General features: G+C 41.2%; 1 long non-coding RNA gene across 1 annotated transcript in view; it reads right to left on the reverse strand.

Moving 5' to 3' along the window:
- Positions 1 to 14,828: 14,828 nt before the first annotated feature.
- The window catches only part of LOC141740476 (uncharacterized), a 21,539-nt gene continuing 9,619 nt past the window's right edge, over positions 14,829 to 26,748 (reverse strand). Inside the window, exons 2-3 of the long non-coding RNA XR_012586058.1 lie at positions 17,010 to 17,097; positions 14,829 to 14,963 (exon numbers count right to left, since the gene is read on the reverse strand). This is a non-coding gene — a long non-coding RNA (uncharacterized LOC141740476). The remainder of the gene's footprint in view (positions 14,964 to 17,009; positions 17,098 to 26,748) is intronic.

Below are 26,748 nucleotides of genomic sequence, written 5' to 3' on the forward strand. Positions count from 1 at the left end.
CTCCTAAGAAGCCCAGTTTTCCGTGAAACACAAGCCTGCTGCTCGAATGCCACTTCCCTAGCCATGACGTCTAATTCCTATTTCCTACAACTCATCATTTGACTGTCTTTCCCCCCAGCCTTTTCCAATGTCTTCACTGTGGCCTCAGAGTTATTAATACTGAACACTCTCATCACTGGGACTAGAATGTTTTAGCATTAAAAGCCAGAGACTTGGATGATTTTCAACTAAAGATTAATGCTTTGTTTTCAGTAAAACAGCACAGTATCCTGCTGTCCAGCCATCTCTTGCAGAATTTTTTCCATTCTCCCCACCAGGGAATGGGACAACCGGAGGGCTTGTCATGAGCTTTCTCTATTGTGTAGAGTGTTGAGATCAGGAGCTGCTATCAGAAGTGCAATCAGAGCACAATTAAACTTTTCACACCACTATATCCAAAATGGCAAATTCATACCCTCCTCCTATCTTGTTTATTACTCACTGGGACTGACCCCAGCTGAGGTTCTTCCAGCTGTATAATTCCCCCAGACCAAAAAATAGATCTCCCTTTGCATACCTATTCAGGGACAAAACACCTAGTCATATGATTCTCGGAAACAACAAATATACAATTCAGAGATCATCTACTTGATCACTCTGCCTTGCTGAGCACACGGTACACATTTCAACCTGATGAAATGCCAGAAACAAAACTGAACTGATGGAAATTTTCTGTCCTCATAACTGGTACTTAGTAGTCACTGTGAATAATCATTTGCAGAAGACTTTGCTGGAAAAATCGGATAGTTAATCCGATCTGTTTCTAAATAAACAAACGAATTGCAAGAAGGTATAGAGGAAAGCAACGCAACTGCATCCTTGGTTATGGTGGAGGACCTATTGTACAGATACACTTGGTGGTTATTATACTTTGGAAGGATGTTGAAAAATTGGAGAGAATTCAGAGTCACATGAATGAATAAAAAAATGGAAAATATGCCTTGAAGTGAGAGACTCCTGGTGCTCAATCTATTAGCTTAATGAAGAAAAGGTTAAAGGATAATTTATTAGTCTATAAGTGTCTATTATCAAAGGGAATGAAAATTGATAATTGATGACTCTTCAATCTAGCTGACAAAGGCTTAACAAGATTCAATGGCTTGAAGTTCAAATTAGACAAATTAAGGTCCAGAATACGGGGCACTTATTTTTTTTCTTTACAGGGAAGACAACCAATTAAAGGTTGCAACAGATGCTCCATCACCGGAAACTTTTAAATCAAAGTCACATCAACAAAGTCATAAAAGGTGTCTGAAAGTAAGTCACAACTGTTGGACTTCAAGAAAGCTTTCAGGCAAGTTGCTTGAGTGATGTTACACAGGCCATTAGCTCGCAAAGGTCCCTTCTATTTGTAAAATCCTAGTAATTGTTCTACCACATCAGAGTTACGTAGACCACATTTTTTTTTCTTCTCTGAACATATAATCCTGTATCAGAGTGCAATAAATGTTTCAAGACCTCTTTCACCACCAGCCAAAGGAATAGTGGAGGAACAAAGGCGAGAAGCTGTATTTCCCCAAACGGCAACGTGCGAGTGAAAGAGTGCGATACAAATCACTGGAGTTGCTAAACATTTTTATTGAATACTTAGGAAGCAGAATAAATTAGAAGGCAAAGTTTAGGCTCTTCTTTAGAATAAGCAGCTGGTAAAACCCTTCTGACACTAGATTACAGTCTCTGCTTTGGCTTAAGAGTTAAGTAGTCATTACATTTCCCTACAGCCTACCTTTCCAAGGAAAACACATTCTCTGTGCACCGCAGTCTTCGACAATGGGATTAAGTATTACTGGCAGACAATACCACTTAAAACGTTAGCTGCATCAACCTCTATGATGAATGAAAGAGCTATTAGTCTGCAGTGCCTCTTTTAACAGAAGGACAAAAAAAAAAAAAAGCCCTTATGCTCCTCAATAGGGGGAAAAAAAATACCTAGAAGGCAATATACCTCATCTAGATAGAAAATGTACATGAAAAATGGCTACAACAAGATTATTTACATTCTTTAGTCATTAGGGATAAAGAGGATGCTTACTGACCCATCTTTCTAAACAACAAATTGAAAATCCTCTGTGATAAAATCGCTCTGCATTGTGATTTCCAGTTCTGTCAGATACTCCAGAAAAATGGCGTTCACTTAGCATATCTATCTACTCAGTGACTGATTTGTGGTCTTTGCAATTTAGATACTCAGCCTCTCTTTCAACTCCACACGTCTATTACATTTGCTACAAATTGTATTAAGCGAGCATGTGCTTGGGGAGAGCGGAACTGCAGCCTGGAGAGCCGGGTAGCCTGGGGAGATTGTGTTTCTCTACCCAAATGCTTCAAACGAAGCCTGGCTGAGTTGAACTTGGAAATACTCAGCCTGGGATTTGATGCTGCTGAGTTTCACTGCTGCTGCTGTAAGAGGCTCGGAAGTCAAGCTGGCCTCATTTACTCAATGCTCCGGGGCTGCAGGAGAGGTGGAGAGGTTACTCCATGAGCTCGGGCTAGGAATTGTAGAGTATGTGCACGTCCTAGGTTCACAGAGTGCTATTCTGCCATAGCACTTCAGGAAAGGAAACCAAATTTTTTGCAGAGCCTCTTAGAGTAGAAATAATCATAGAATGGTTTGGGTCATAAGGGACCTTAAAGATCATCTAGCTCCAACCCCCCTGCCATGGACAGGGACACCTCCCACTAGAGACAATAAATGCAAAATGCCTCTATTTTGAAACAGAAGGATAACAGCAGGGAAGATTTGGGTACCCGCACAGAGACAACTTATGGACTGAGCACAAGACTGAGCTTATCTTACACTGTTTAACCTGAATGCCACAGAAAACACATCCTATGCAATATGCTGTATTCTGCCAGGGCCTCTGCCTGAAAACTCCTGCCCCTCATCTTCCCTTTTACAGCACAAACCTGCCGCTTGTTTCCCAGAGTAAACATCTTAGACAAAGCCATGCATCAAATCCATACATTTGGGAAGTACAGTTCTTCTGACTGATGCTTATGTTATTATGTCATCCTATCCAGCAACAACCTAATTGTAGATAATGTGAAGCAGATCAACTTCTGTAATCTTCTCTAAGAAAGGAAAAAAAAAAAAAAAAAGAAAAGGAAGAGGTTATGGTTATTACACTCTGAATTTATCCTGAAGAATCTAAGAAGCTATAACAAAGAAGGATAAAATCAGCCTATATGCTGCCAACATTTATACATACTCAGAGGTCACTTAGGATATGTGATGGTTAAAGCACATGTGCTACCAGATATCAGCTGACCAACCTATGGGAATGAATACTGTGAAAAATATCAATGCGAAGGAGGGGGGAAGAAGAGGGTCATTAGTGCAAGATGCTTGAAACATCAAGATGCAATGAGCAGGACAGAGCTGCTGATGAGAACACTCAGGGGATGCAGCATGAAGATCTCTGGACTGAGCGAAGTGTCGTGGTCAGGGAAGGGTAATAAAAAGACTGGAACATACACCATCTGGTATAACAGAAGGGAGGATGGGAAACATCAACAGGGAGTTATATTTGCTAGGGAAAGCCAGACGGTGAAAGCATTGATTAAGATTATTTTGTTGATTAGGTGGTACTCTCTGATTTATGTGCTGGTGAAGGAGGAGCACTTACTATGCAAAGGCTGTGCCGCCCAGGCAGCTGAAGTGGGATCGGACCCGGGGGGAGCTTTAGCGGTTCCCCTGTGGAGCTGAAAGGAAGGGTCACGCAGAAGCAGGGCTCACTTATGGATTCGTGAGGTCCCGCATTCCCACGTGAAGAAAAGGAGCCATGAGGATTTGCGACAGTGACGTGATTCACCTCTGCCTATAGTAGGGAAGCAGCACGTAGAGGGAGCCAAGGCACTGAAGGGAAGAGCGCTGCAACAAGAGAAACCATTTGGAAAATAACTGGTTGAGCAAAATATGTATATATTTATATCTCCATGTATATATTTATACATATATATGTGTGTATATATATATTCATATCCATCCAGGGACAAATCATCAAATGATGTAAAGCTGTTGAGCTACACTGACACCAAAGACACACATTTCCTTTGCCCAGAGACCTGGGCTGTTCCTGGGACAGAAAGGGTTAGAAATGGAAGAGGGAATATAGGATCAATGACTCAGATTAGAGTTGCTCCCAGCTTCAAAAGTCCTCAATGACAAAGCACAGCAGAGGCAGTGCAAAGGACATGCAATAATGTACCTCATCGGATAAATTTAGTACCCGCCTCACTGAAAGGTGGCACCCTGTGTGGACAGGAAGCCAAGAAATAAGCCAAGGATTTAAGGGAGAGGGCTTGCACAGGACACTATTATTGGTATCAATCGATCAGTGGGTAAAACGGGAACAACGTGACATCAGCAGCAATGCACAGCCAGTGAATCAGCAGAGGGAAAAGGGCAGTAGGTGAGCAGCACCAGAGAACAACATTCGGGTTGCCTGGAATGAGTCGCTGAGAGTGTTTTTGTACCACTGAGTCAGGAGGGATGAGCAGTACAGCAGGATTTGCAAAACCCCAGTGGTGCAGCACTGCTCATTTTCCTCACTCTGAAACTGCGGGGGAAAAAACCTGGAATGTCTGAATGCCAGCAAACCCTGGAGAAAAAGCGAACAAGCATTTACTTGCTGTTTAAGCGAAAAGAAAAAAACACAAACCAAAACAAAACACTTTTCATGCTATGCTTAGAGGGTTTTTCCCCCCTCAAGACATAGGACGTGTTTTATACTACACCAGAAACACCATTTAAGGAAAATCCTGTTTTCCTGCAGGTGAAGTGTCACAAAGTGAAAAATGGCAGATTCCCGCAGATTTATCCACCAATAAACACACACACGCACATTCCTTCACAGCTCGCAAATCTCATCAGCAAATGTTGACCAACCTCCAGTTACTCTAGATAAGCTGGATACAGGTTAAGTCAGACACAGGTAGGTTACACAAAGTGCAAGAGGGAGGCAGATCCACTAATGCTGCAGCGTAGATGGGTATAAATTCACTTCCCGTTCCCTTTGAACTATCCGAATGGGAACAGCCCTAAATATTACAAGTATTACATTTCACTATTCAATAAAGTTGTGCTGAATAGAATTATCACCTTGAAATTACAGGGTAAAACTCCCTATACAAAAACAGATTAAAGACAAATTAGACTGTGGGCCAGGTCACTATGATTGTTAATTAGTGATAATGGAAATACAATTAGCATAATGAGTTCCAATTACTGTATATGGAGAAATATGAGCATACTGCTTTCATAAATCTTGGTTCCAGGAAAAATAAAATGCATCTGGTTTAACAAAGCGTGCCCTTCTCCTTTGCAAAAAGCTTCCTGGTAAATATCTTTTTATGAAGCTAAACCTTTCTTTTGATGGGTTGTGATTTGGAAAAAAAAAAGAAAGCGTCAGAATGGATTTACCCTGTCTGATAGCTGAACAGTTTTGTATTAGCTTGGCTTCTGTTTTAAGCTTCCTAGAAAATCTTACCATCTGTTTCTTCAATCCTGGGTTAAACAACAAAAGACAAACTCACAGACCATTACATCAAATGCACTTATTGTCTTTGAAATATCTAGGGTTCCCCCCCTCCCCTTTTCTTTTTCTCCTTCTCATAAACTGTGAAATTGGAAAGCCAATTATATTCAGATATTTACACAATTCGGAATGGCTTTTCAAAACCTCATGCAAAAACAAGGTGATGAAAGACAACAGCTTTACAAATAGCAACAGCAGCATGTCTGATGGTTACTTCATGAAGAATTCTTTTATTTATTTCCATAGCAGTTTGACACCTCTGCTAGAGCAGGCACAATCAAGCTGGATTTGGCGTATCACTCGTTGGTTAAATTAATAAAGTGGGGATTAAAATTATGAATTTACAGATGCTGCAGATTGGAGCGCTAATGGAAATAAAGTCTTAGTAAAGCTCTGCAGACCTGCAAGCTTGACTCCATGCCTCTATTCAAACAAGCTGGTGTTAACTATACTGTTAGATAGCTAATTATGAAGCTACTCGCTGTTTCCATGTGCTAAAGAGGATTCTGGGGTAATACGGCAAGGATTCAAGAACATGAAAAAGTCCAGCCACATGAGAGGACTAGATGTAGTGACATTAGATTCTGTCCCTTGGAACAGATCCTCCAGCCTTCTTATTTAGAGGGGAAGCAGGCAAAAAGCTGTGTAAGACCAAAAAGTCACAGATAGGTAAAGTGGATAGGACATGAATTGCATTCATTAAGGAAAATTACACTTTTGTTACGTCAACAACATGATAATTACCTGTAGACATAGATGAACTCTCTTCTCTCAACAGTCACGATACTTTGCAGCTATAGTGCAGAACCAACTAACTCCAAACGTATCCACATTGACTGTCTCACATGAAAGCACGCCAGTATCATATAACTTCAGGGCAGCGTCAATCCCTTAAAGGCTAAGGAAACATGCATTTTGGAAGAAGAGATAGTAGGTAAGGACCTGCCCCGGACACTTACTGAGACTGCCTCAGCTCTGCAGAGCATGAGGACTTGCCCTGGTGATGGGATCACTACCTGACGAGAACCCATTTTCTTCACCAACTGAGTAGCTCCAAGATAGATTCAACTTTTCTGATTTTAGCCCTCTAAAAATAAACCCCAAATGCTTCAGAATGCCACGCAGCCTGGCCCTGAACTTCCCAAAGATAGTGATGGCTCATAGGAATGTCGTCACCATAGCATTTCTGTGCTTTCAGGTTGCTATTTTAAAGACCCATGAAAGTACACAGAGCAAGTGAGTTAAAAGAACAGGCTGACAGCTAAGGGAAGGGGCCTGTGGAAGAAATAATGAGTGAACATGTCACTAAAGATTGTATCTTGACACATATGCACAAGAAGGCTGAATTCAGTGTGTACAGGCAATCACAGTTCTCACATTACCTCACTTTGCAACCTTAGCAAAGGCCTTTAAGGGTTGTTGCGTGCTTGGTTATTTTCATCTGTGAAAAGAAGATATCTCAAACAAGATCATTCCGATAGGCACAGTATCTTAAGCACAATAAGCGGCATTCTCAGCGATAACAAAGCCTACAAGATAAGTGGATGAGTCAGACCACGGGAGAAAGAGAGAGGGAGACAGAGGCACGGAGGCAAAAAAATACCTTTCCTCTGAGCACACACAGGTGCTGGCACATTACTTGACCATGAGCCTTGCCCACCGATACACAACACAACTAAGGCAATAAAAAGAGCTTTACTGGGAGTATCTAAACACAGTTGTGCTGATTAGGGGAAGATGTTATTCTGGGCTTTTTCCTGATAGCGGTAACCCTTTGGTGGAAGGGAAGGGTTCAGAGGGACAACTGACCCTGTGCCAGTTGTAGCCGTCAGGCGTGCGGACACCAGCAGAGCCCACTCATGCCCACGTAAACCCGATGCATCTCCACGTTATTTTGAATTTATGGCATCATCCCTCAGAGCGCAGGCAAGTATTTCCACAAATGAATGATCTCAATCAGAAAACCAGTCCTGTGGCAAGGGATACATATGGCCATCACTCCCAAGAACAGCTGTCAAGCACTAGCCCTGCCCACTTCCCACTGTGTAACGTCCGTGGTTGCTCAGTCAAGCGAATGACCTTATAAGCCCACACAGGTCCAATCTGAACAGAAAATTATTAGGAAAAAAACTGGTTTTCCTTAAGACTTTGCAGTCTAACAGGGAGAAATAATACACTTGGATGGCAAGTGAGTCTAAACTGCTTTTGTTACAGTTCTTTTGAGTATAAAATCTCTCTACATGGAAATAAAAAAGCTCGTTGGAAAGATGAGTGCTAGACCCCCACCCTCTCTATCCAAAGCATGCTGTTCAATTTAGCATGTGCTTCACTGAATAAATAACACTCCCAGCCATGATGCTCTCCCTCCAATATGCTTAAGTATTGATAGATTGCATCGCTCTATACTAAGTCTGTGTGGAACTTGTGACATTTGCCCAGTGATTTGGTAAATGAACTTGGAATATTTGACCCATGGAGCCGAGATTACGCCTTATTTAGACTGAATGGACAAGATCCTTTGTTGTATCCAAAAAACCTGACAGATACGGCTAACCTTTTCAGCTGGCTCCTCTGGGTATTTAGCTACGAGGAAAGCGACACTCCATGATGATTGCTGAATCTCAGATCTCTTCCGCATATACACGTATAACTGCGTACTCTGCAGGGATCTGTGATACAGGCAAGTTGGCAACTGAAGGACCTTCTCCCAGACTGTGTTCTGATTTATGTAGACCTGCCACGGAGTGACTGATACAAGTGAAATAAATCTGTTTAGGACTTAAAAGACATGAAACTTGACAGACATTCAAAATAAGTCAGATTCAGCTATTTCATGTTTTATCTTCTCCTGTGCTGTATCTCTAAAATGAGATTAGCTAACACGGTCAGGGGGCAGCGGGAGGGATAAGTGGGCGCAGGGTTTGGACACAGTCTCCTAGGAGGGGTCTCCTACCCCTAACCTCCGATTCTCTGCTACAGCCACACATTTTTCACTATGCTTTGATCTTGGCTGACATTTTTAACTTGGTAACATTCTCCAAGACAATCTCAAGGCTGTAAAATTACATTACTCAATGCAAGAAATAGCTCTTATCAACTGTCCTGCTTTGGGCTTTTGAGATACATTTCTGTATAGGGCAATCACAACGTTATTACTCAAGCTTAAAAGGAAGCCAAGATGTTGATGACTTGCCCCATCTCACCAACTACCTGAATGCAGAGAGCTTGCTGGAAAAATATTTAAAATATACTCACTAAACACTTGAGAGATCTCCTACGCTGATAGAGAGTGCCCACTCAGTATCACCGAAACAGCTGCAGAAAAATTCTGGATCAAGTCTTAGGACTTTCACAATTTTCCAGTAACCCTATTTTTTTTCCTCTCTCCCACAGATATACACGCATCATTCTCCCAAGCGAAATACAAGCATTCTCCCATCTGACTCATGCAAAAAATCAGGAATGACCCAAGCAAAAAATCAGAAACAACCCATGTTCTGTGACTCGGAATACTAAAGGACAGCTTTTGCTTCCTTCCATTGCAAAGTTCGCAGTACCTAGTCTTTTCTAGTAGAGATTACAGTTAAGGGCTCTGAATTGGTAACCTCTCTTGCATGCTTAACTATTCTGCTAGCAAGTTAATGTGTCCCTGATTTTTGAGCTGCGGTACTGAACCCTCCCAGGCTATGCTACGCACAAGGGCTGGTGGAGGTGAAGAGGCAGGTAGAAGAGCAGCGTGACAGCAGCGCAGCTCTCAGCTCGTGGGTGTCAAGGTTTCTAGCACATCATTAACTTGGGTACACCGATCATTCAGCAATACCTTCCATTTATAATAATCCATCTGGGCCATAAATGGTCCATAATGGGGTTGAATTAGCACCACATTCGGAAGCCTACTTCCCAGGTTTAGTACATTATATCTCAGCATTAATACTGCCTTCTGACTTGGTGGAGATTTTGTATTCAACAGATCTTGTTGGTGCCAGGGATGATTAAAATGCGACAGATATTAGTTACCGTTCCCAGTAAGTTGGTTAGTGCATTAAAACATTGCAACTGAAGACTTATACATCCTCTAGATACATGGGAGATCACATCAAAGGAAAAGGTATTCTCATATTTTACTAGTTTAACTTTGTCCTTGTTCCCCATGAATTAGAAATCCACTGAGTGCAAGAATATCTCCCCAAATGAAACAGGGAGTATGATTTGTTCATCTTCCTATTCTTTCAAATGCTTTTTCTTGTAAAAACCTCAAAAACTCTTCACATAGGCATGTTCAGCTTTTTTGGTTTTTTGAGACAGGTATAACACTATACCACTGCAGCATCTATGTGTGTATCTCTGTGTACACCCAATATACCATGCTATGAAGTTCCCTTACAAATTATCTGCCAGCAAAAAACACAGTAGAGAAGACATTCTTGAGAGTTGGTGGCCTTGAATGTTGCCCCACAAAACCGCCCCCAGGTGTTACAAGGATGCTGGCACGCAAAAATTTGCAAACGCAAAGTAATCTCTTATGAAGCGATAGCTACAAAATAAAGCTTCTCTTTCTCCTCTCTCTCTCTGCCCTTTTTTCAAGCTTTTGTTCTCCCTCTTCTTTCCTCAGAAGGCAACAGGAACCAAAGGGAAAATCAGCTGCAGCAGAAAGAGTATCAACATACCTACTTTCTACCCAGAGCAAGGTCCCCTTGGGGTGAGGCCAGCACCGCTTTCCATAGGGAAATACAGTTCCCTCCTCCAAGTGTCAGAATCTTACCCCATAACTCCTAGGTTTGCCTGCAGCCTTTCTTTTTTTTTTTTTTTTTTTTAATAACAGAGCATATTTTTTACATCACAAATATTGTTTATGTCTGTGGAACAGCCTCTTTGTGTTTTGTTTTTCTGGTGCTGTGGATGTACATCAAACATCATAATGAAAGAAGCCATCCATGAGGTGCACTGCACCACAGATAGATTATGTAAATATTTTTAATGATCTACCAAGCAAATAACAAATTTAAGAGAAATATAATTATCTTTAAATCCTGCACATTTACAAATGTTTGCTTTTAATCCTTTATGTAACCTTATTAAGAAATTCAAGATGGATACATTCTCCCACTGAATCTGACAAACATCTGGTTTACAATAGAGTCATGTGATGAAATTCCATCCAGAATCACATTTGCTCTTCAGTGTGTTTTCTCCCACTATCATTCATAACACAGAACTTCTGTGTTTTGTCTGGGATATAAGACAGTACAACGGTATGTTTTTATTAGGAATAATGCACAGTCCTCTCCCTTATAGAATTTAAATCTGCTATCTATGGGTACGTATAGTCAAAAATATTGATAGTCTCCCTTGTGGGTTCTGCTGAGACTTGGGTTTAATTGTAGTGAACTTTGAATTCCTATCTTAAGGTCAGTTATTAACTATTGATGGATTCTCCTTTTCTCCATTTAATGCTAAAGTATTCATACTAACCAAGATAGATGGGAACGCTGAAGAAATTTTTCAAAGCCATGGCTGTGCAAGATACCCTTACACTCTTCCGATGTGACAAACGGAGAGCCCTTTTCTAAAGGTGGTGATCACTCATGTTCAGCTTAAAAAGGAAAACACAACACAACACTGCGCTGCTGACCCCTTGCCAGTTTTTTTTTCCCCGAGTACTATCTTCCTAGAAACAAAAGGTCCTATATGTTGCTGTTAGGAGAAAATAAAATAAAATTTCCTCAGGCACAACCTTGGATACCAACCTTGAAACCAAATGGGGTCAGAATGCAAAGGAGCAACCACAGCACCGCGCACCACCCAGCCGGGCTGACAAACAACTCTGCTCCTTTGGGCTTCCCAGAAGGAAAAAGAGTGCCCCTCAGAGATTTATAAACACATACATAATAAATGGGAGGCTGAAGTTTAAACTGTTAGGAAGCATTCTCTACTCCGCTTCCGAAGTCCTCTGTGATTTAAAGAGCTGACATTTACTGTGTGCAGGCCTATTATTCAGAATGACTGTTTGTGTATAGACAATATTTTAAAATGGCTTGCTGTAGATGAAAAATTCTTATTAAGTCAGAAAAACAGTTTAAGTAGGTAACACTCTCCCAGTTTAGACTGCTATAAGTCTCGCTGACCGGCTGTAGGGAAGGCACAGGGCCAGGAGAGCCTGTCAACACCGTCTGCACAGGGACAGTGTGGGTCCAGCCCTGCAGGTGCTTGGCCAAAGTGCGCGTGACACCAGCCAAGGCTGCGGTCACCTTCCCGTCTCCCGTCAAGCAATGGACACAAAGAGGTTTGGTACCACTGTTAGGCATTTAAACCTTCCTGTATCACATAAGCTTTGTGCTGGAGCTACAAAATGTTTGCCTCCCTTAAAGACAGTGGCACAACTCACACTGATGTCCTCCTGATGTCCTCTCTGGTCCTTAAAAGCATTTGGGTAACCAACACTTGGCACCAACCAGACAAGTAAAGCCCTGAGCTCACCAGCCTGGACTACCCTTTTCTCTCACCACATTGGTAGGTTTCCCAAACCCAGCCTTCTCCAACCTGTCGCTTTATGCCACAGTCCTGCTGGCCATCAAGCAGGACATATTTCTGAGAGGACCAGAGATCTGCCAGGAAGCACTAGACCTTCCTCCAGCAAAACAAATGACTAACCAAAACTAAAGCATACACACAGGGTTTTGATTTTACATTGTAATAATTACAAGATACTCCCAGCAGACTTAATACTTTGTCTTTATACAACATATCAGTGTGTCTCAATGCGCCTTTCAAAGCACGTTCACACAGTTGCGCTTTTCTTCAGGCAGCTCAACGCTTGCACACCATCCAGACCTGAAAGTACAGCCTTTTATTTTCGTATATACATTTTGCAGGTATTTTTCCAACAGAGAAATTTATACATAACTGAGGAACAACAAAACAAGTGATATCTGACTGCACCAGCAGTGACAAGCTTGGCTACATCTCTCCAGCGTGTAAATTATTCTACACAAAACACCCCACTGCGTGTTATGTTACTGTCATTATATTTGATAATAACACCCAGTTCAGAGAGTGCTTCATATGTAATATACAGATTTGGCTAAATACAGCTGGGCTCAGATTTGTCTGATCTGGTAGAGCAAATCATCCTTCTTGAAGTTCGTGCACTAAAATACACACTTTAATCCTGATGCCTTCCATGAGTGTAGGTTTAAATAGGGGGTTATAAACAGGGGACTTTGACCCCGAACTTTACATTCAGACCTCTATGATGAGATTGTTGGAGGCAGCAAGCAGCGCCATTGTCCACTGACATCAACTGAAAGAAAGAGCTATCACACTTTTGAAAAATCAGCGCACAAGGGTACAGAATGGACACAGCGAACATGGACCCAGATTCTGGAACTAGAAAAATCTGGGTTTGAACCAGCATTTGGCAGCAAGAGTGATACAAGTATGTAGGGAGCACACTAAGGTACTTGCATGCTTTACAATAGTAGTTCCACGACCCATATTTGCTCAGTCATCAGTCCCATCCCTTGCATGTTTTGACCCAACCTAACCACCATTCCCTTGGCCAACTGCCTAGCAAGGACCAGGTATTTTCATTTCCATGCAACCACCCTCATTTTGAAGGCAAAAGCGTGTGAGAATTTGCAAGTGGGCAGCTCTGTGCCTAAGAGCCTCAATGCCACAGAATGGTCCCTGACATGTTTTATTTCTCAATATACAGATACACGTGTATATATATATATTGCTGAAGAGGTTGATACACCTTGGACACAACAGGAAGACCTATGGGAAAAGTGACATTATAATAAATGGGCTTCTGGCAACCAGTTTAATCCTCTCTCTTCTTGAGTTTCTTATGCTGCAGAACAAAAGTCCAAATGAAAACCCCAAGCTACCATTTTATAAAGCAACCACAGAAAAATTCTTAACAATTAAAACAGAAAAAAATTTACAGCCAAACTGTGACTCCCAATATACTTTTCTGTGAATGGGTTGAAATGACTAATCATCAGCAGCTGATCAAGAAACAATTTAATCTCAGCTAAGGCCTGTGAAAAATCAGCAAAGACAAAAAGTAAAGCAAAGCAGACAAATGTTACAAGATTTATCCTTCTATCCAAGAATTTCAAATTAGAAATGGAAAAATATTTGCTTTCTCCCCTTTATAAATCACACCCTTTGATATGCACTATTTTTAAATACTGTCTATGAAATATTAGTACTTCAAAACAGATTTAGTAGGTTTTAGCGGTTTCTACTGAATAGATAATTTATGAGAACTTTTGGCTTCTTTAGTTTTATTAAAAGTGTGGAATATAATACCATTTGTGCATCAAGAAACAGTGTACTCCCCAAGTGTTGGCAGCAATTCCTATAAAACACATAGCTCTTAATCATCTGGTTCAGGCATTTTTCCTATTTGTGAAGTCTGCGTCTTATTTTTTTTTTTTACCCAGTTAAGCCAGTTTTATTTAAAGCATAATACTGCACATGTAATTTTGACTTTCTTATTGATCTCTTTGAAGGCGATTTTTTTGGAGAAGGAAAAAGAATGCACATAATGCACAGTCCTTCCAGCAAAGATCCTCTGTAAAAACGGAAAAGTCAGTTTTCACTAAAAAACGGGGTGATGAAGGATAGGAAGCAAGCAAGAACCTTCTCATCTTTGCATCTTCCCACAAAAGTATCTGAGGTATGACAGAGAAAACTTCCTCCTATGCTAAATATTAAAAAAAAAAAAACCCCAAACTAATATTCTCTTAGTTTTTTCCTAGGATTGAGAGGGCCTATAGAAGTCCAATGAAGCCAATGGAAATAGTGCTTGTCAGTCCAGGGAAATCAGGATCAGGCATCAGCTTTTTGCAGCGGTGAAGTGAATAGCAAAGCTCCTAATGACTTCATCGGGACTTGGATTTAGCCCTGGCAGGAAACACAGCCATAAAATCATAAATTCACTAAGATGAAATTCCAAGTGAGTATATTTGGTCAAAGGAGGTGAGGACTGGAAATATGCAGAGAGAAAAAAGTCCAAACCCAACTGTCTACAGCTGTTAAAAAATGAGCCAGTGTCATGTTGGTAACCCTTTAAAATAATGGTCTAATCATTATTAATTCCTTCGATATTTAATGTAATAACATTAATCATGATGAAGTCATTTGGTATTAATGTGAATGTCAGACGTATCTCTCCACATACATGCACATCATTTTGGGATTAGCTCTTTGCTATATAATTCTTTTTGTATCCACCAGAAAGTGCTGAGGTTAGTTGTTTTGTGACTTTGACACAGCTGATCACAAGCACCACTTACATACAACCACGCTTTGTGTTTCCACACCTGTTTGAGAGCATCTCTAAGTGGCCTGGTCTTCTGGGGTAAGGAATTACAGCACCTAAAGGTGGGAGGCAGAGCATGGAAGAGAAGCCATTGGTATAGGTTGCATGAAACCTCAGGATTTTTTTGCTCCTTGCTGCCATTTTCTACATGCTATGAGCGCTGATGGACTGTTCTGAGCCAGCCCCGCTCTTGCTATGAGCTGACACGGTAATATTGAAGCTGATTGACAGTAACTGAGGATCTGGACAACCAACAAGTTTTCTTGGTCAAGAGTGACCAATATCATCGCATCTTGGTGGTTCATAATAATCAGATAAAGGAAGTCTGAAGGCATCATCCAGATGATGCTTCCAGAGAAGGTATCTTCCAGGCTGCCCACCGGCAGTGATCTACAAAAAACACTAGTCCCATGCTTACTTTTCTGGCGTAGAATAAGATAATGATATCAGGTAACAGGGCGCGGAAGAGGTGGCTATCCTATGGAAGCTAACCACGGCAAAAAAGGATGAATCCAGAGTCCACGTACTCAAGGAAACGTCATAAAACCTTCAATATTTGTAATTAACACGTATTTTCAATTGCATTGAAATTTCTAGTGTTTTATGCCAACATAACTTATACAAATGCCTCATTACAGCCCTCCCATCCGTTCCCAATAAATAAGTCCATTTACCGTCTTTCGCTCATTTCTGAATAGCTGGGCATGCTGTTAGTTAAAATTCATTCTTTTAAAGCACAATATCCATTTAGCTTCTATCCTCTGAACTTTATTCATTCATTATTAACACTGAAAGCCAAAGTGCATGAGCGAAGTTCAGTCCTATCGGCATTTCGGATGAAAGTAATGTCTCGGTATATTAGCGGTACACAGCACTATCATACATAAAATGCTGCCCAGTCCTTCAACAAAGCAGCCGTATCCCAGTGCCTAATAGGATCACTTACTTCAAATGTGACACCACCTTCTTTGAAATATTTGTTTAGATTTCATAAACACATGAAGGTTCTCAAACTCAAACAAAAACCTCCAGCCTCCAGCCCAAGCTCTGATTCTAAAGAGCTTTCTGTTCAATAAATCAGAGCCTGAATCCAGGATTTTTTTTCCTCTGGCTTGCCTTTTTTTTTTTTTTTTTTGGATAAAAATAAATGTCATCTGGTTTTGACTGCAGATAATGAATCATATTAAGAATTTTAAAAGCACTATTCTCTTTTTTGAGACCTAATTTCAGACCTATTAACACTTTAATACGAAACAGAAGCCCATCATTTCATTAGAAAAAGAATAAGGCCCCTCTTGTACCATGTGTTGTTTCTTCCTTTATAAAAAATCCTTTTGAAATCCTAGATTGGGCAGCATCAGAGCAGAATGTAGATCTGGCACAAAGACAACGTATAGGTGAGCACACCTCTCATCAGGGAGATTAACTATTTCAAGCAAAATTACAGGGTTCTGGCAAACCCTCCTTCACATTCCTTATGATAATAAATGAGCCAATTTAAAAAAATGAACGATTGCAACACAAAAAATAATCCTGGTGGGGGCGACCCAAAACATGCGAAATGCTAGCATGTCATCGCCACAAACTTGCCTATGATTACACCAAGGACAAACAGCTGCTTCCTACAAGTGCTTTTTGGCACATTAGATATTTATTAAATACAGCAAAGAAAATTATAGCTGTCCCTTTTCAATATTTACATTTAAAAAATGAGAATGCCTTTAAAACACACAGAACATGAATGCAAGAGCTGGTGTGATAGCAGAGAACCTTATTGCACATAATTAACAGACACATAATGTCTGGTTACTAGTAATTTCCTTCTAGCTGAGTAAGGAAATAATTTAATCATGTTGATCAAATGAATCCCATGAGCCCAGTGTAACATTATGCTTTTTTTTCCCCTCTCTAAATCTGCATTAACTGATAAGAGTCTACTTGGTGAAATCACAGAACCCAACCTTGTTTAGGTATCCTTAATAATACCTAAAATATGGGCATGATTTTAGTAATTGGTTTAATCAAGCATTTCAGTAAAATCTTTTTGAGTTCCTGGTGCTGACCGCAAATTAAAAAAGCAAGGATAAGGAAGAAAGAAATACCTTAGCATGTTCTTTATTTGGAATAGAAGCAAAATATTTTTCAAAACTGCACATTCCATGTTGCTCTGTTACAACGAAGAAGGTATTTCTATAAAGACATGCAAAAAAAAAATTAAGCCCCTTAAATATGAGTGTTAAGCAGCTGACTGTAAATTACTATTATTCTTCTCCCACCACCACCAAAATATCTCCAGGTGCAACTCAGAAATATGCAGGTAGAATTTTCTCCCCCCCCCAACTATCTTTTTATTTGATAATACATCATTTGCCTTGTCATTCCAGGTTTTCACAGTAAAACCTTTTGTGGGATTCTGCTATTGTTCTCTTTGAACTACTTAGAAAAAGCACTGAACTACCTTCTGTGCTATCTCAGGTAGTTTCCTGTAATGAGGTGATATAATTTAACACTTACCATAATACATTTTATCCATCTATTGTTTGCTAAATAATTCCTGCAATAACACTTTTATTCTTTCCATAATTCTTTAGGGTAATGCCGAAGGAATAATATTTTTACTGTGGTGATTGATGTCAGATTCTCCAGCGTGAATAGACCCCACGAACGCAGGTTATTGATAAGCATAAAAAAAAGCCGTATGAAAAGAATATCAGGGATCAAAGGGTTAATACCATTTTATGAGGTTGTAAAAATCTACCTCAAGAATCTTGTGTTAGCAATATTCTTTGTGTAAGATGTATGTTATTAAAACAAGTAGCAGCATCTGAATTAAAGTGACAGTATGATGGATGACTAGTGAAGTGGAATCAGAGTCGTTTGCAGCATTTTGGGCTAGATGTGGGAATTCTGCCTCAGAGGTAGGGCGCTTGGCAGACGCATTGATTCCAGGCTGACGCACGTTCATAAATATGCCCCTAGAGAGGTGTGGCCTAGCAGAATTTACAAAATTATGTTCATGAATTATTTAACATTTATTTATGGATGCTATATTTAAACAGCATTTGCAAAGGCGAATGGACCAGAGCATACATAGTGATCTTTAGATAATGCAAATTCTGCACAAGACGGAGACAGTTTGCATACTTCACGGAGAGGCTAAGTCTAGCAGAACTAGGTAAGTGATATGTCAGTGTTGTGGCTTTATACATCGCGGGCTGCTGCACCCCAGAGAGACTGACAATTCCAGGAAATACCTGCCAAGTTGGCAGTTATGACCTTTGCAACAGAGATCTCCTCAGACGGAGATGCCACGGTGCTGGTGGAGGCTCCTCCTTTAATAAATGCACTCCAAACTTGCTTCTGCAACCACCGTGACCCACAGCCTCTCGCAGAACAGGCAGTGACCAAGCTTCCCTCGACCCTTGTATGGCCCCACCGATCTTTGTATCAGCTCGATATTAGTACTGCAACACCAGAGGTGCAAACTTAAGCACTTGTAAGCCTGAAACGCAAAAGTTAGTCTGCGCAGGAAAATCCCAACCTCTTCCACTGTGCACATACATAACTCATAACCCTTTATTATGTGATCAAGGTCTCCTCTCAATTAATACCACAGATTTTTCTCTGCTGCATACACACAAACCGCTCAACACACTTGGAAGGCAGAAAATGAATCCATACTCTGCGCAGTGAAACAAAGCTATAGCAAAAATTAAAGATGAAATGTCATGAAATAAAGCAGAATCCCAAGGTAAAGCAGTGTATCTCGCCCTGGAAGGGATCACCCTGAAGGAAGGGAATTATTTCATTTAGCACAGTACTGCTAGCTTATTGTTTACCCTCTATTTACACTCTATTATACTCTTCCATTGTGTCACTCCTTGATCTTCAAAAGACATAATTTAACATTTAATTTTCACTGTAGGGGATATGAACAACACTGTCACGTGAAAACCCTCTTTTGTTTTGTTTTTTCGTTCTTTCTAATCCTAAGTGGTTGATTTCCAATGCCAGATTCCTGCAGAGGGCAAGGAGAGGTACCCGTGGTGCCTTTTTATAGCCTGGAGATGTACCAGGCTATAAATGGTCCCTCTTGCTCCAGAGAGGTATTTCTTACATCATGGAACATATCAAAGATGAGTGTATGGACCCTTACACCCTTTTTCTCTCCTTGCTGCTCCAGCAATAAGTAGCCTCATGTGCTTTCATACCTTGTCCACACTGACCAAGCAGCTCAGGGCAGATGGGAGGGAAAGCTCTTTATTGCCACAATCACTTGTGCTAATATGGCTGCATGGTGGACACCACCGTCTAGCTCCATTCCGGCGTAGGCACTTTAACCTTCCTCTAAGAGGGCTGGTGATGGGATGATTTCTTTGGAAAACTTTCTTCACTGGCATTTTCCTGAAATAAACTCTCTAGGAATTCAGTTTTTCACTACTCTGGAACTTAAGGCCTTAGGAAGGTCACCCAGTCCACAGGATGCTCTGAAGAGGGATCATCTTTATCCAGCCATTCAATAAAAATTCTCAGAGTCTGCAATTCCTCAACCTCCTGGAGTCCTTAACAGCCCATACTGTCAGGATGTGCTCCCCTTTATCTAATTTATTCTTATTTGCTGCAGTCTAATCCCACTACTTTTTCTTCTATGTCAAGGGGACACAGAGGGCAAATGATTCCCTTTCTCTGTGCAGCCTCCCTTTATATATTTGATGCCTGTGATCATGCCCCCTCAGCCTTTTTCACTCTAAACACACCTAACATCTTCAGTCTGTCCTCGAAGGCCAGATTTGTCAGCCTTCTGAGAGGACTCCTTGCTCCCTTTGCAACCTCTCCCACTGGGGCACATTTCTCTCCTTATCGCACCCAAAAGCGAGCACCTCACCAAAGCCTCACCGATGCTTCACAGAGGAGATGAATGAATGTCCTTCATCATCTCAAGATACACACCATCTCCCCTGCCCCCAACATGGCTTCCTCCCCAAGCGGGTTTCTGTTCAACTAACAATCTGCTAAAGTCCTCTCTGATCCCTTCTTGTAAACCAGGCATTTCCTGACTTGTGTTTGTCAGGGTCTTCATTTCCACCTACGCTCAGAGCTTGGTATTTGGTCTCACTGAATGCACCCTATCTTCTTCAAGCCATTTCTCCTATTTGTCAAGATAACTTCGAATTCTAATCCCATCCAACAACCCACCTGCAGACCCTCCCAGCTTGGTGCCACTTGCAAATTTAATAAGTTTAATATCCATTTCATTATCCAAATCATTAATGCAACTGTGGAAATGGTCCTAGACAGAACTTATTCAATGCATCCTTCCAGGTGGACAATAAGTCCCTGGTAACTAGCCTCAGCGAGTATTTTTCTTACTCGCTTTGCACCCACATGAAAGTGGTTTCCCCTAAACTAGATTGATTATGGGAATAGTTCACAATAATGTTTTTCAAATCTGCCTCTTAAATTTCATGATAAACGTTGACCAAAAATTGTATTTGCTGAGCTAAAGGCATCCAAGCACATCTTTTCCCAGAAGAAACAGAAGAGTAAGAGGAAACAAAAAGTAAGAAAATCAGCACTATATTCAGCAAAATTATACCTTCTCGCTTTTGTTTCATGTCCTGTCTAGATGAAATCCATGTGCTTCAGATCTATGGTTTCAAGTTATGGCAGAGACAGGCTGCCCTTTGAAACCATGAAACTTTGGGTTTCTCTGTAGAAAGAGATTCCCTTCATTTTTCTCAACATCACCAGCATCACCTTTCGCTCATCCCCAGTGGAAACAAAGAAAAGAAACACAACTCACGGCCACTGTTGTGGAGTCCCTCTCAAACAGTGAGTCCCCTCCAAAGGCACGGTTGCAACCACCACATGTTGCCTCCACGGCTGTGGGTGGCAAATGAACAGCAACAAAACCACCATCAGGAGGCTACAGCACATCCTCTGCCTGCCCGTAAGCGATTGCTTTTCAGTGGGAGGACATGGCCTCGCCTGTTCTGACTCCGTACGGGAGGAACGGCTTGACTAACTTTCCATCCAAAACCCTTGCAAACCTGATACAAAACAGGGAAACATTTTTCCCCTTAAAGGAACATTTCAGACAACACTGTTTGCTCTGCAGCTGAAGAAACATGTGTTTCTATTGAGGATTACACCACAATTTTCCCCAATTACCTTACTTTGGGAATCAATTTATCAAATGCGAGCAACTTTCCCACTGGAGACTTTGGGAACTGTACAAATTTTCGCTCTGTTTCGTTAAGGTTTTATTTTAATACTGTATAACTTTTCAGCTGCCAAAGGTGGTGTTAAAACAAAAACAAAACCAAGCAAACAACATTCTGCATTTAACTTTCCCGTGTCAACACGAAGGACTCATCAGCCATGCTCTTGCTACTCGTACTAATTGTGCAGTATCAAATGGCACTTTTGGCAGCAAGCACGAACTTAGAATTTGGGTTTGGGTTTTAGGTTTTCAAATCTTGGTTAAAGTGTATTAATTTATGATTTCGTTATTTTAAACAAGACAAATTGCTGTCTCTGTTCTCTACAGCAATTTCTTTAAGTACAATATTCTCCAGTTCTCTGATGATCCTGTTCTAACAGGCAGCTCCAAATCTCAATTTTCCCAAAGTTTACGGATGCCTCAATGTGGCCAAGCTTGGAGCACTATCCAGAAGTTATTAGAGGCAATCTATTTTGATTTTCCAGCATATTTTTCCTCTGCTGCATCCCCTTTTCATCTGGAAGCAACTCCTGTCTCTTTTCTAACTGATGAGGTGAACTGGTACGAGTAAGTTTATGATTTCTCCTCTTTGCTTGAGTGGCAGAGAAGCAAATGGAAAAATTGTCTCAAAAGTTTAAATGAAGGATTTGGCTTTCGCAATACTGAAATTACTAGTGCTCAGTAGATTTCTCTTAAATGTTGCATGCCAAAGGAATAAACCATGAATGACTGGGGTAGTATGATTTTTGTTATCAGATAAATCATCGCTTACTCAGGTTCTCTGACTTTCCTTCCTTTGCAGAGTTTGGATGATTTTTTCTTTCCATTTTTAGTTTACAGACAACAAGAAATGTCTCTGAGCTGGAAGATCCAGACTGACTTGACAGCAGAATTTCAAGTATTTCTCTCTCTCTTTAAAACCTCGGACTTTCTGCAACAGTTGGAGCGCTTCTTTCGGTTTCCAAGTACTTAACCCATCAAGTGTAGTCTCTTTGATAGACTAGATGCACTTCTCAAGGAAGTCAGAGAAATTATCTTACTTTTTAAACACGGCATGCTCTAAAAGTAAATATTAAAACTTGAAACTTTGATTTTTAATTCTTTTTACAAGTTGCTGGTATGTTCCTGCTCATTTAACGTTTATACTTTTGAAAGAAGGTGGGTAATTTCCAGTAAAATAAACTCAGCAGAATTAGAGCAGGAATCTGCTCAGTTTAATTACTGCAGGGAAAAAAAAAGGAAATCCTCTTACATGCTGATGATGAGTGGATTTGTGACAATTTAAACCATCAAGTACTAGAATCTCAAGAATATAAAAATATTAATAATTAATATAAGCCCTGAAATTTCAACCTAAAAGGTATTGAAGTGCTTTGTAAACCATCAGATAAATCAGTATTTCCTACTAATCTCCCTTGTCCCTTTGCAGACAGCAGAGCTAAATCACTTTACACGACCCTGGAGCAGCTTTGGCCCTATGTAACTTTTGCACTTTCCTGATGTAAGTCTGGGCTTTGGAAAGAAAAGACACCGAGCCAAATTGCTTCCTTTATTGGAAGCCCAGGAAAAATGCAACGCATCTTGCAAAACAAACTGGTCTTCATCTTTCAGACAGCCGATTCAATGCTCAAATTCAGTGTTGACAACACAAGAACTTCTGCTGAGGACACTAAAGACTGTAGGCGCACACAAGCACTGAAACACGTGTCCTTTTTCACATGAAATTTGTAGTAAAATGTTTGCTGCCAGCTTCATTTGTATCACAGAGCAGTTCCATAAACACACACAAAAAAATGGGTCACCAAGAAACTGGGTTGCGAAGATAACTACATTTGAGGCTCTGAAGCCTCTGAGGAGAAATAAGAAGAGGAGGAAAAGCCATTCTTTTCTGTAATTTCACTTTTTTTCCACCCCAGAAAGACTAGGCTGCTACATGTTGCAGCTAAGCGCTACTGGGAGCTACACCATGCATGGGAGCTACAAACTAAAGCTCACTGTAAGTGACACAGGAGCACTACACGTAATAGAAACGTCCTGGTTGAATTCCAGGGATTTTGAACCAGGTGTTACAAAAGAAATCCCAGCCCCGGTGCAGTGGCAAAACACCTTTCAACGTCACAGAAAGCATGAACTCACGCAATATGTGTTATTTTTTCACTTTTCCGTCTCTCTGCCTGCTTCATTTATCACTTTATTTATTCTATTGGATTTATTGTCCTCTGACCCTTCACAGTACTTGGGAGTCACAGTTTCTCCTAAACAGAATCCAAACTCAATAATGGTCAAGACTGAGGTGAACTTTTGAACTCACAAGGGTCAAACAGGTTCAAAATTAAACAGGAACAAGAAAACAGTTCAGTTCAAGTTATTATCTTCCTACGTTCACCACTTCTGATTTTATTCTCCAGGCAATTACATGTGCAGATTTAACCATGTGCAAAAACATTTACCAGGATGGGATTGGAGCCATAATCTGTAAACATATATGTAATTGCCATTGACATCAAGTCTGCACTGAAAGGCCTTTCAACAAGTTTGATGAAAAAAAAAAACCCCACTAAACTTCAGCATTTAGGCCTTTGGCAACAGACCCAGGCTGCTACTGTAGAGCCACAAAATACTTCCTGCAGTAAAACGAGTACAGTTCCAGCAGAGAGAGGTGAATCTGACACTGTGGCATGTTTTTTGGATTTCATCACCGTTCATGAACATTTCAGCTATCATTAAAAAAAAAAAAAAAAAATAAATTATGTTTGTAGTTTTTTCACTACAGAGAAAAGGCGGCAAACAGAGCGCTAACATTTTCTGAAAGCATTCAATTCTGAAGGCAGGCTCTTGGCTTGTAGGAGCCGGCCATCTCCTCTCCCAGTAGTTTTGTCTGAGACAGGAAAGGTCACTGGTGCTGGAGCAGGGAAGAGACCAGCGTGGGGATCAAGAAAGGCACTGCTAAGGGGTAGAAAGGAGAATCTATGACTGATTGCAGTCACTCAGAGCGGCTACCAGGGCAGAACAAAACGTGGGTTTTGTTCTGTCTGCTGTGTCCTGACCATCCCAGCACTGCAGACGCTATGCAATGTATCTGGGGATAGAAAACTGTCCAATATTTCCAATTGAAATATTCTCTTCTATTCTAAATCGAGTACATGTTAAGTAAAACTGCTTTAGCTTCCTTTGTCTCCCTCACCATGAAGATCCATGTGGGGTTATGCTGCTCCTGCATGCCCAGAGAGAGGCAAACCCACCATGTCCTGGCTCCTTCCAGCCCCAGCCCACAGCCCAGGGCCACCAGCAGGGTGCAGGCAGGCTGCGTGAGGGCTACAGGGGCCTCAAAAAACCCCAGTGAAGAAATGCCAGACAGAGCAGTTCCTCACAATGTGACGAAGAGCCTTCCCAAAATACATTCTCCTTCAAGATCCCAACAGACAAATCCTACTGGCAGCGCTGGCACTAGTTTCCAGAGGACGTGCAAGATGGAAAGAGGCAAGTTGTGTTAGTAGGGAAGGAGGGTTTGCAAAATCCCTGTGCAAAGCATCAGGCCTCTGTTGGTGGATTACTGCACCCGAGAGCAATCCATCCCCACACAAGCTTCAAAGCGCTGACAGCAAGCTGGAGAAGATAACTGGTTATGGAGACAGAGCAAGGAGGGAAAAGAACAGAAGTTCGGTGCTTGCAAAGTCTTTCTCTGCCCCAAGGACACCGGCCAAATACCCTGCTGCCCAGGGTGAGCCCTGCCTTCCGATGAACAACTTCTGCTGAGGATTTTAGGTGCTCTGTTGGTTATTAATGCCGATTCAAGTCCAGATAAAATTAGTATCATTCCCTATCCCTGTGTATTCCTAATTTGAACTGCGAATGGAAGCCAAGCTCTATAGATTACCTGAGAAAGATAGGACTTTCCTTTTTCTGGAGGAAATAGAGTCTCCATTCTTGAAAATCTGGTAACACTTTGCACTAAGGATACCAGAAATACCCTTCTATTATCCACCGGCACCTCAGATCTCTTTCAATCTTGATTTACCGTCCCTCTCATGCCTCTGACACTTACAACAATGCTCAGTGATGAATTTGGCCCAACTTCTCTGGAATCCTCGTAACGAACATCAATTATTAAGCTCACCTTGTTGGCTGACAATGACAACAATATCACTACAACTTTCTTCTCTGACTTCATCAGTTAAAATGTATAGTATAAGTGTCCTTTTGCTTAAAAACATAAAAAGGAAATTCAATTGTCCTGCCAGTTTAAAGAAACGACACACAGGCATTATCAGTAAGGCTGGCAGGATGAACACAGCAAAGGCAAAAGAAGAGGATGGCTGTACCAGCAAACAGGGGCACTTGAAACCGTACAGCTGAAGCCTCCCGTGTCCTTACCCAAAGTGCAAACTTTGCTGTCACCTATAAATCAAGCAGTTTATGAGGCTGCAATATTTACACTCTAATTAAAAAATCATAAAGCCAGACCCCTTCGGTTTGTAAAAAGAAGAACTCAGGATCTACTACTGAAACGTGGCGTTAATCAGTAACTCCTAATGATCTGCTCCACAGCCTTAGAGGTTACACGCTTATTCAGCTACACATAACAAACAAGATAATAAGAGAAAGTGGGAGAAGTAAAGGGAATATGTTACAGCAAACGCAGGGTTTTGCTACCACCAGGACCTATTCCTGACCCCCCCAATCCTCACGTCACAGTTTGTTTTCTCATTTCCAAAAGGCAACAGATTAATAACGCAAAGCTTTGATAATACATTACATACAGAATGATCCCGAGATGTTTTCCGTGCGTGTAACCCCTGCAGAAGCCAAATATAGCCCCGGAGAAACACCTGCTTTTACCTTTATATGGTCAGAACTCCAGTCGCCTCCACATTAATGAAAAATGAGCCTTAAGAGTCAGTGTTTCCATGTGAGTTTCTCTGAATTCATTAGGGAAACAGCTGATTTCTGAATCTGCCATTTTCTGCTTATGTAGTCAAAAAAGAGCTCTCTAGCAAAGGCTGGAGAAATCCAAGCACTATGCAATGATGGAAATAAAAATTACGAAACAATGTGTCAGCCGTAATTAGTGCTCCTAATTCTACGCTTAAAATAACATTTATCATTTAAAGCACCTCATGAAAAAAAAAAAAGAAAAATCAGACAGGGCTTGGCACTCCCCCATTCATGCTAAACCAGCCCCTCTACCTGCCACCTACAAAGCTGCAAGTCGAGTCCCACAAAGCTTTGCTCTTTTCCAAAACCAATGGCCAGGAGATACCGGCTGGGACAGGCAGTCCCTGAAGCCAGGCTCCCTCGCGGCGCGTTCACAGCGTGGCCAGTCCGCACCAAGGCCTCACCCAAACTTCTCATCTCACATCCACAGTTTTGTAGCTCTTACTAGTTCGGGGTGAAAAAGACAGAAGGCAGAGATTTGACTCCCTGGTACGGGCTGGGGGAAAAAAAGCAACATCTGCAATCTATCGGTCACACCACGATTTTAATTCTTTTCTTTCCTTCTTCTCCTCCCCCCCCCCGCCCCTGCCATTTAAGTTGACCATGGGTACAAACCTGCAGGTGAAAAATTACAGACTTTATTTTTCAAATCCCTCCTTCTTATTCTTCTCCTCTAGTCTTTT

Source organism: Larus michahellis, chromosome 3 (assembly GCF_964199755.1).
Source record: "Larus michahellis chromosome 3, bLarMic1.1, whole genome shotgun sequence".
NCBI lineage: Eukaryota > Metazoa > Chordata > Aves > Charadriiformes > Laridae > Larus > Larus michahellis.